Raw genomic sequence first — 12169 nt, forward strand, 5'->3', positions numbered from 1 at the left:
GGGGTACGGCGCGTGCAGGACGGCACCCATATGCCCCGCTCCTGCCAGGTGATCAGGAGGGATCGGTTGCTACACTCAAAACCCCAGGGGGTCAGGTTGGTCCCGGATCCGACGTATAGGAAGGATTTCAGCATACCCGAGCGGGAATGAGAGTGAGCAGCGTAGGGCAGCGGTGAGAAGGACCGAGTGTGGAAAAGGTCAAGATAGGTACATATGAAAGTGTGAAAGTGGGGTTCCGCTAGGCTTTCCTAAATTTTCTGAGAAAGGACTGAACCCCTGCCCGGTGAACGCAGCACGACGGGGGAGGCCTTCACCTGCAAAGTGCATTTGTGACTTGCCTAAGGACTGTAAGTAAAACCTTGGATGACTGCATCGACTGATCCTCACTGCACTACAGCGCCCAGCACACCATTCCACCATCTATCTATCTACAATGCCCTGAGGCCCGCTCCACCTGTGGGGAACTGTACCATCTTTAGCTGCCTTGTCACCTGCCTCAGAGGACTGCTGCAGCGCTGGTGACCTTCACCAGATGCCACAGGTGGCGTCACGAATTTCTCTGAACTTTGTTAGTAATCGCTACCCCTTTTCACTGACCGCCCTGGGTCATGGACCGGGCCAGCCACCGTGATATCCCCCGGCAACCAGAGGCCCGGCTGCCGAATACCCCACGGCCCTGGGGGCGAGTCAATCACATTGCAGGGAACCCAATGGCGACCTGAACTAATGTCTGGGCCAGATTGCAGCTCTTAAAACCCCCACAGCAACCCCCCCAGCAATCCCCTCCTCACACAGTATGATGGTCCCCGCAAAATATGATGATCTCCACAGACCCACATTGTATGATGGCCCTCACAGCCCCCACACAGCATGATGGCCCCACAGGCCCTCCACAGAACCCCATATAATATGATGAAGGTACCCACAGTATGATAGTCAGCACAGATCCCCCACACACAGTAAAATTGGCCCCTACAGTAGTCCCCGCCACAATATGATGGTCCCCACAAGCCCCCCACATAATATGATGACCCCCTTTCAGTAGTCCCCATCACAGTATAAGGCCCCACAAACCCCTACAAGTGCTGAAGTATGAAAAATATAAAAACGTATTACCTAGCCCTGTTTCCCCAATTAGCTGCTCTATGCACCGAGTGAACTGAGGCTATGCACAGCAGACGCAATATAGTTACGTCATTATGCCTGCTGCGCTCAGACACAGGCACATGGCCTAATGGTACAGCAGTACCTTTTAGCACCGGGTCTCCTCAACTCAAGGCTCAAAAGTGGCCATGAGGTCTGCCACTATTAGTGGAATGCCACTGGTACTATAGTAAGAGCTATTTTGCACAGTGATATTTTTATGTACGGTATTTTTCAGACTATAAGACGCACTTTTTTTCTCCAAAATTTTGGAGGAAAGTGGGGGGTGCATCTTATAGTACGAATACTATATACATGGCTGTGTGTGGTGGTGGGTGCGGAGGAGCGACAGCGGGGGATCAGCATGGCACAGGAGGCAGCAGCCGCCTGCTGCAGCTTACACTGTGCCCGCTACTAAAGAAAATTAAAATTCCCTGCTCCCCATGCCGATGGATGTGGAGAGCAATGAATATTCATTTTTCTTAATAGCCGGCACACTGTACCGCAGCGCGGCTCCTGCTACGCTCTGCGGTCTGTGTGCCCGCTATTAAAGCTCATGGATATTCTCAACAACCCACTCCCATGGGTTGTAGTGAGTATCCATGGTCTTTAATAGCGGGCACACTGACCGCAGAGCAGCAGCAGGAACCACACTGCGGTACAGTGTGCCGGCTATTGAACAGACTGAATGGTCACTGCTCCCCACGCACAGAGTCCCGCCATGTGCACCCTGCCATGCGTGGCTCACACTGTGAGAGTGTCAGCAGCAGAGCAGGACAGCGCTGGAGGAGAGAGGAGGTGAGTATGATTGTTTATTTTTTTTGTAGGCAGCGTGATGGGGGCTCAGAGGGTGCCATGCATACCAGGATGGGGGCTCAGAGGGCGCCATGCATACCAGGATGAGGGCTCAGAGGGTACCATGCATACCAGGATGGGGGTTCAGAGGGTGCCATGCATACCAGGATGGGGGCTCAAGGGGTGCCGTGCATACCAGGATGGGGGCTCAGAGGGTGCCATGCATACCAGGATTGGGGCTCAGAGGTTGCCATGCATACCAGTATGGGTGCTTAAGGGGTGCCATGCATACCAGGATGGGGGCTCAAGGTTTGCTATGCATACCAGGATGGGGGCTCAAGGGGTGCCATGCATACCAGGATGGGGGCTCAAGGGGTGCCATGCATACCAGGATGGGGGCTCAAGGGGTGCCATGCATGCCAGGATGGGGAATCAAGGGGTGTCATGAATACTAAGATGGGGGCTCAGAGTGTGCCATGCACACCAGGATGGGGGATAAAGGGGTGCCATGCATACCAGGATGGGGGATCAAGGGGTACCATGCATACCAGGATGGGGATGAGGGCCAGGTATACCAGGATGGGATAGGGACCATTTATACCAGGAAGGAGGGGCCATACATACCAGGATAGAGGATATTAACAGAATTGGGGGACATTACCCCAATACCAGTGTCAGCAGCAGACCCCCTCCCCCATAACAGGGCATCATGACCACATTTTTTGCTTAATTTTTTTTTCCTATTTTCCTCCTTTAAAACCTAGGTGCGTCTTATGGTCCAGTGAGTCTTATAGTCCGAAAAATACGGTATATACATATGTATAGTGAAGTCCATATTACTACAATCGTGAAATGATATATGGATGATATAGAATTTCACTCATAAAGACCTTTGTCCAAATATCAACATCGTGGACGAAATACCCTGATCAGAAACTGGGCTAGCTTTATGGCTTTGTAATCTGTGAAGATTGTGCAAAGCACATCTCTCTCCCACGCCACTGTGTTAGCCTGCCAAGAGTGTATGGTTTATATAGAAGAATACAGCAGCCTCTGTAAGTGCTGAGATGTGCAAACACTGAATATATGACATTTCAACTTCATTACTGCTATATAGAATATACTTATAAAATGAAGGTGCTTAGTGCATAAATTGGCCAATTCAAGAGAGCCCACCAGCCGTGACAATCCGTATCTTTCTTTCATGGGACCATAACCTAATAATTTTCAGACATACCTCTCCCAGTCTAAAAGCTACAAATATAAAGGGCAGATAGGATCCAGAACCAATTAAAAACAGCTTAAGGCCTCATTCACACGTCAGTGTTTTGCATCAGTGTTTGTTAGCGAAAAATTGGAGTGAAGCTTATAGAGAAAAACTATAGTTCAAAGATTGCTACCTGTTCTGTGTTTTGGACACACTCCTGGATTTGGCATAATAATACTGATGAAATACTGATCATAAATACTGATGTGTGAATGAGGCCTAAGGGTGATGGGAGGGGAACAGTCAGATTTGGAGGCAGTCACCATCCCCAATAGTATATTGATTTCCTTTCATCAGCCTAAGTCCTCTTTCACGCGTCCAGATATTTCCGGTACTGGAAAAAAAGTACTGGAGACATCCGTGTCCATGTGTATCTGCGTGACTACAGTGTGCCGCTCGAAAATGCTGAGGAGCAGAGGAGAATGACTCAGTTCACCGAGCGGACCCCTGCCCTGTGCTGAGCTCAGTGAGTGGTGTACTGTTACTCAGTGAGCTCCACGGAGATCAGGGGCCCGCTCGCTGGAGTGAGTCATTCTGCTCTGCTCCTCAGCGTTTGCAGTTGCTTCAAGCTCCCGCACACACTGATGCAGAATTGTCTGTCAGGTGGATTACAACGTGGGACAGTATGTCGGACAGGTGTTTTTTATTGTATTCTTATTTTTACACTTGCTGGACACAGCAGGAGCAGAATACAACTGTCAACATTGTACCCTGCTGGTGCTGATCGCAGCGCAAGCAGGGGACAATGATGACATATGCCTTCAGCACCCGGCATTTGGCAACAGCGCTAACTGTACAATGATTCCCAGGCGCCAGAACGTGTGATCCTGATAACACACGGATGTTTTTTTTTTATTTCTCCACTTATAATAAAAACGGATGACACTTGGACCACACTCTGATCAAAGTCTAATCATAATAATTGATCCATTTTCCTTGTATGTGGAAAAATAAGAAGTGTGAAAGACTGTTTTTAATTAGTGGTGGATCCTACCTGCCCTTTAAATTTGGTTAGGCCCCATGAAAGAATGGCATACCTTATCGTTGTTGATTGGCCAATTCATGGGAGCCTATTTATGCACCAAGTACCTTCATTTTGCGCATCTCTGCACTTACAGATGCGACTGTATTGTTTTGTTTATTATTTGGCCACACACATATATATATATATATATATAGGTAGATATATATATATATATATATATATATATATACACATACACAGAAAGAAGGGTTGTCCAAGTTTGGGATGAAAGTCGGCAATCTCTCTATATGACTGCAGACATCTGAATCCTCACATCATACATTGTCGGGATTCTCTGATGCCAGTGGCAAGAGCAGCTGGTCACGTGGCTACAAGTATGTGATTTGCATATATGTGATCACGTGCTGATTAGACATGCTCGGCCTCACTGAGTTCACTTGTATTGATCGAGACCAAGCACTTCTAGTCGGAATGTGACTGGAAGCATGCAAACCGCTTATTTGTGGTCGCATGACCACCCACTCTCGCCGCAGGAATCAGAGAATTTTGGCAGTGTGCGATGTGTGCGCTGTGAGGATTCAGAAGTCTGCAGTTATATAAAGTGATTGCAGACTTTCATCTCAAACCTGGACAACCCTTTTAAGCTAGATGCAGCAAATAGACTAATGGTTAGTGATGGTCTGGGGGTTAGATTTACGGTTTCTGAAAGCCTTGTGCTTTGCTCTGCTGTGCACTCTTCAGCCTGTCCATTCCTCCTTCAGTTAAAGAAGTTGTCGACTACTTTTTGATTCATGACCTTTCCCTAGGATAGGTCATCAATCTCTAATCGGTCGGGGTCCGACACCTGGCACCCTCGCCGATCAGCTGCTATCGGTGCCGCCCGGAAGTACTTACTTGTGGAGCTGGCCATCTTCTGATAGCGGCAGCTGCAGTGTACTATACATCCACTTGTGTATAACCAAGCTTCGGCGACTATCAGAAGACAGCCAGCTCCACAAGTGAGTACTTCTGGTCGACACCAATAATAGCTGATTGGTGAGGGACGGGTGCCGGCTCCCGACCTATCAGACATTGATGATCTATCCTAAGGGACCAGAAGATGACACCTGTGACAATAGAAGCACTGGCTAAAAATGGGTCTTCAATCAAAAAGTAGTGGACAACCTCTTTAATCCTCCCCTAAGAGACCATGACCTGCAGTGCAGATAAATGATAAATGTGTGTAAAGTAGTAATTTATACAATTTACTAATGAGCTTCCATTGACACAGGTGTCATGTTCAGCAATAATCCCCTCTGGTCCCAGGTTCAGGAGCTCCACCTCTGGCCCTGTGGTGACGGACACAGGACACAGACAGTTGCCCCATGTGAAGGAGGCTTCCTGACTCTTTCACAATTCTATTTATGATCCCTCCCCTCCCCCTGCTTTAACACCCGCACATCCAACAGACCGCACACTGCACAAACTGATTTCACACAGAGTGCACAGTGCTGTGCTGTTAAACATGCTGAGTCGGTCAGCTGAGTCTCACCCCTGTATCCAGGTCGGCTACCTCTGTCTCCATTAGCCAGGCTCCAATGATCACCACGCTCAGGCTGCTCAGCTCCTCTCTGGTGATTGTGCACGCAGCCTAGTGATCTAGAGGGGCGTGTCTATGGACAGGGCAGCCGACGCCGGGTCCCCTGAACCCTCGGGCCCCATAGCAGTCGCGTGGTCTGCCGCTATGGACGGGACGCCACTGTCTGAAAGAATCTAGAACACCAGGGTAAACATATGTCAGGAGTAATCCGGCTAATGCTGTAATAGACCTACCTAAAATAGTGTCAATAATAAAATGGAAAAAGGATCCCTGCACCTGCAATCCCCTATTGTGTTGCTATAGGGATCAAACAGACAACTGATAAAACCATCCAATTAGACACTACATATGAACCAATGCAGTGGATAGCACAATGGTTAAAGTACCTGTGTAGTTTGCTTTGTCCTCCTATATTGTGCTGGGTCCTGGAATCCCCATATAATGCCTGGCGATGAAAAAGTCTGTAATGGGAGCGCCCTCCCAGAGATGCCCCTTGCCGTGAATCTTCAGCTGGCGCTCGACCTGCGGCGTGCCCTGGCCGGAAGCTACGCCGCTACCTGATGCCGCACGCACACGGGGGGGGAGTGTTTAGGGTGATGTCACTGCTCAGAGAGCCTCAGAGTGGCCACAAAATCCAACCCGTTTCGAAGGAATCACTGTCCTTCTTCTTAAGGGAGTGGCCCCCCCCATGCTCATCATGATTATATAGCGCTACTAATTAACCTTTCCACCTACAGAGGAGTTTTAATTCCCCTAAGCACACCTGATCTATACCTGATCTATAGGCTCCAGGAGACACACCCAGAGCAAAAAGGGGCCACTAGATATGTGATAAATAGTGGATGCAAATATATATATTATATACAAAGGAGCCTGAAAAATATATAATAGTATCTTTATTCTGGATAGAAAAACACTGATTAAAAATTAGTTTATTTAATAATAATTTATTTAAAAGGTATATGAACCTATATCAAGAATTAAAAAATGAAAAATATATATATACGTGATTGTATGAAATATAAAATATAAATGGATGTATGAATATCTAATATGTACACATACCCATATTAAAGTGATATTAAAAATATAATACACAATAATAAAGTGTATATACACCGTGTGCAGAATTATTAGGCAAATGAGTATTTTGATCGCATGATACTTTTTATACATGTTGTCCTACTCCAAGCTGCTTAGGCTTGAGAGCCAACTTCCAATTAAGTTAATCTGGTGATGTGCATCTCTGTAATGACATCAACACCCTATATAAGGTGTGCTTAATTATTAGGCAACTTCCTTTCTCTTGGCAAAATGGGTCAGAAGAGATATTTGACGGGCTCTGAAAAGTCCAAAATTGTGAGCTGTCTTGCAGAGGGATGCAGCAGTCTTGAAATTTCCAGACTTTTGAAGCGTGATCACCAAACAATCAAGCGTTTCATGGCAAATAGCCAACAGGGTCGCAAGAAGCGTGTTGGCCAAAAAAGGCGCAAAATAACTGCCCATGAATTGAGGAAAATCAAGCGTGAAGCTGCCAAGATGCCATTCGCCACCAGTTTTGCCATATTTCAGGGCTGCAACGTTACTGGAGTATCAAAAAGCACAAGATATGCGATACTCAGGGACATGGCCAAGGTAAGGAAGGCTGAAAAACGACCACCTTTGAACAAGAAACATAAGATAAAACGTCAAGAATGGGCCAAGAAATATCTTAAGACTGATTTTTCAAAGGTTTTATGGACTGATGAAATGAGAGTGACTCTTGATGGGATGGATGGGTAAGAGGCTGGATCAGCAAAGGGCAGAGAGCTCCACTCCGACTCAGACGCCAGCAAGGTGGAGTTGGGGTACTCGTATGGGCTGGTATCATCAAAGATGAACTTGTGGGACCTTTTCGGGTTGAGGATGGAGTGAAGCTTAACTCCCAGACCTACTGCCAGTTTCTGGAAGACAACTTCTTGAAGCAGTGGTACAAGAAGAAGTCGGTATCGTTAAAGAAAAACATGATTTTCATGCAGGACAATGCTCCATCACATGCATCCAACTACTCCACAGAGTGGCTGACCAGTAAAGGTCTAAAAGAAGAAAAATTAATGACATGGCCCACTTGTTCACCTGATCTGAACCCCATACAGAACCTGTGGTCCATCATAAAATGTGAGATCTACAGGGAGGGAAAACAGTACACCTCTCAGAACAGTGTCTGGGAAGTTGTGGTGGTAGCTGCACGCAATGTTGATCGAAAACAGATCAAGCAACTGACAGAATATATGGATGGAAGGCTGTGGAGTGTCATCATAAAGAAAGGTGGCTATATTGATCACTAATTTTTTTGTTTTTTGTTTTTGCATGTCAGAAATGCTTATTTCTAAATTTTGTGCACTGATATTGGTTTACCTGGTGAAAATAAACAAGTGAGATGGGATTATATTTGATTTTTATTAAGTTGCCTAATAATTCTGCACAGTAATAGTTACCTGCACAAACAGATATCCTCCTAAGATAGCCAAATCTAAAAAAAAAACACTCCAACTTCCAAAAATATTAAGCTTGGATATTTATGAGTCTTTTGTGTTGATTGAGAACATAGTTGTTGATCAATAATAAAAATAATCCTCTAAAATACAACTTGCCTAATAATTCTGCACACAGTGTATATAAAAACTAAACTAAGCCTTTTGGCAATTGCTCCCTAATCAGTCCTGAATGGATGTCTTGCAGGGAACACAAATACTTGCCCCATCGATAGCCTACCTACCCGTAAGGGAAAAATATCTAAATAAAAATATAAAAAGGTAAAAAGGTAAAAGATGAGGCATAGGGGTTCATGCAAAAAAAGGGTGGGGGGGGGAGGTCTGACTGGATTTGGTGAACCCCTAATTAAAGGCATATAACTCAATTTCATGATTCAAACCCCTAGGTGCCAAACAATCCAGAGTAAAAATCAATTTGGATTCCACCCTGGACATTTGCCTTAGATAATCGCCCCCTCTCCAGTTCCTTGGCACCTTCTGAATCCCACAGAAAGACATGCCTATACAGGATCAGTTATGATAATCAGAAAAGTGTCAAGATAGGGGATGCCCTTTAAAACCCTTATTAATATTATCCAAATGTTCCTTAATCCTAACCACAAGTCTACGTTTTGTTCGGCCTCTATATATTTTATCACACAGGCAACGAATCATATAGATGACAGTCGTTGAATGGCAGGATATATAATCCTTGATGTTATAGGATCTCTTACCAGAAAATGAGGTCTGTATCCCCTGTTTTATATTTGTATGAGGGCAACAAGAACATTTGCCACAGGGATTGAAACCCATACTCATAGGGGCCACAGTTCTAGTAGTAGCTTCTGCTTTTGGTTTAATTTTAATAGAAGGAGCTACAAGGTTACCCACCGTTTGAGCCTTTCTAAAAATAAATCTTGGGCGATCCGGTAATAACTCCCCTATGATTTTGTCCTGTTTTAGAATAGACCAATATCTACTAATGATGTTTCTAAAGTTTCTGTGATTAGAATGATATTGCGTAATTATTTGTAAGTGATATATCTATTGTGAAATATTATCATCAAATTGGGCTGTTTCCTTTTGCTTGAATACTAGGTCCCTACGGGGAATTTTTTGCACCTCTTGTATAGATTTCTCAAGATGGCCCTTTTCGTATCTCCTATGTAGGAATTGTTTTTTCACATATTCAGATTCATACAAAAAATCCTCCACATTTGTGCAATTTCTGCGAATGCGAGTAAACTGCCCCTTAGGGATGTTAATTAGCCACACCGGTAGATGGCAACTGGTGATATGTATAAAACTATTGGAATCGACCAATTTATTTATGTTTTCATCTTTTACATTTTAAAAATTACAAAAAGGAAAATGGGCCGATGCAAATGTTTGGGCACCCTGCATGGTTAGTACCTGGCTTTTTGTAGCCAGACAAGAGTCTTTCAATTCCTGTTTGAGGGATTTTCATCCATTAGTCCTTGGAAAATTCTTCCACTTCTGTGAGATTCCTGGGTCGTCTTGCATGCACTGCTATTTTAAGGTCTAGCCACATACTTTCAATGATATTGAAATCCGGGGACTGTGAGGGCCATTGTAAAATCTTCAGCTTGCGCCTTTTGAGGTAGTCTATTTAGGATTTTAACCTGTGTTTATAATCATTATCCATCAACTTTACAGATTTTTTACAGATGGCGTTATGTTTGCATCAAGAATTTGTTGAAATTTCATTAAATCCATTCTTCTCTCTACGCATGAAATGTCCCCATGCCATTGGCTGTAACACAACCCCAAAGTATGATTGATCCACCCCCATGCTTAATAGTTGGAGAGATGCTCTTTTTCTGAAATTCTGTGTCATTTTTTCTCCACACATACCTATGATCATTGTGGCCAAAGAGTTCTATTTTAACTTCATCGGTCCACAGGACTTGTTTCCAAAATGCATCAGGCTTGTTTAGATGTTCTTTTGGAGACTTCCGAAGCTGACTTTTATGGTGAGGACTCAAGAGAGGTTCTCTCCTGATGACTCTTCCATGAAGGCCATATTTGTGCAGGTGTCTCTGGAGAGTAGAACAATGTAACACAACTCTAGTGTCTGCTAAATCTTTCTGAAGATCTTTTGCAGTGAAGCGGAGGTTCTGATTTGCCTCTCTAGCAATCCTACGAGCAGCTCTCACTGAAATTTTTTTTGGGCTTCCAGACCTTATCTTGACCTCCACTGTTCCTGTTAATTGCCATTTCTTAATTACATTTCAAAATGAGGAAAGGGCAACTTGAAAACACTTTGCTATCTTCTTATAGCCTTCTCCCATGGCTGCTGTTTTTTGGCACAAAGTTAGAGGAGGTTGGGTTTATATAAAACTGGGAAAATTGCATACCTGGCCTTTCATAACAATGATAGTGACCATGCCATAACCTTAACAGGCTAATTAAGGTCCGAACCATTGGTCAAAGTTATCAGAGCACATAAATGTCCAAGGATGCCTAAACTTTTACATTGGCCCATTTTCCCTTTTTTAATTTTTAAAATGTAAAAAATGACAATATTTTTTTTTGATGAAAGAAGATTTCCAAAAGCTATATAGTATTCATTATTAAATCCATCTGGCCCTGGCACTTTTCCCTTTTTTATTTTTAATATAGCTGATCTAGCTTCATTTTCAGAGAACAGATCATTAAGCTTCTTTAAACATTCTTCTTTTAATTTAGGGAGTTGTATTTTCTCTAAAAAATCGTCTATAAGATGATGTGAAGGTTGTGTAACATTGGGTTCACTCTTGAGATTATACAAACTTGAGTAGTATGAAGCAAACACTTCCGCTATATCCTTAGGGTGGGTGGCAGAGGAGCCATCAGATTTTTTAATTAGCTATATTCTAGTTTTTTGTCTATCTTGTTTCACTTTCCTTGACATTAATTTAGACATTTTATTATGAGACTGGTAATGGTTTGTTTTCAAAGTTTTAATTATTTTTGTCATATTCTTCTATCAATGTTCATTTGAGTTTGGCTCTGCATTTAAGAATTTGAGTGTGTGTTTGAAGGGATGGTGTTTTTTGTTGAATAATTTCCAACTTGTACATTTTTTGAGTAGTTTCCAATATTTTTTGTTTCATATACTTTTTATGCTGAGAATTAATTTGTATTAATATACCCCTAATGACGGCTTTATGCGCATTCCATAATGTAGTGGGGGAGATATCTTGCATTTTATTTTCATTAAAGTAATTTTTAATGGCCTGTTCGATCTTTTTTTTGTATAGCGGATGCTGAAACAAAAATTAATTACATCTCCATACTCTTTCAGAATGAATATGAGCTCTCCCATGAAGTGAAAAGTTCAAAGGGGAATGATCTGACAAAGTTCTTTTGCCAATGTCCACTTTCTTAAATCTGGATAGAGATTGTATACCTGTTAAGATTAGATCAATTCTAGTAAAAACCTTGTGTCTAGCAGAATAAAACGTGTATTCTTTAGATGTTGAATTGAGGCATCTGAATACATCAAAAAGTTCCTCTTTTATTTAACCACTTTTTGAGGGTTGGCAGGGGAATTCTTGAAACCGTGGTGGAATCCATATTTTTATCAGGTATGATATTAAAATCACCAAAGGTAACCAAATTGCCTTTTTGAATTTTCCTAACTTTTTTTGATTAGCTTATTGAGAAATGAAATTTGCCCTCTATTGGGTGCATAAACATTTACGATTGTGTAGATACAGTCATTAAGTTTGCATACTAGTATATGGTATCTGTAATGCACACGCCCGGACTGACTGGCGTGTGCGTGTTTATGTAGTGATTCCACTGTGCCATGAACCGGAGAGTGCCTGGAGGGGCGTAACTAAGTATCTGCCCGATCCGACCAAGGTCGCACGACAGCATAC

This window comes from Phyllobates terribilis, unplaced genomic scaffold, assembly GCF_046119375.1.
Source record: "Phyllobates terribilis strain yellow unplaced genomic scaffold, ASM4611937v1 Scaffold_1__5_contigs__length_1240528914, whole genome shotgun sequence".
Lineage (NCBI taxonomy): Eukaryota > Metazoa > Chordata > Amphibia > Anura > Dendrobatidae > Phyllobates > Phyllobates terribilis.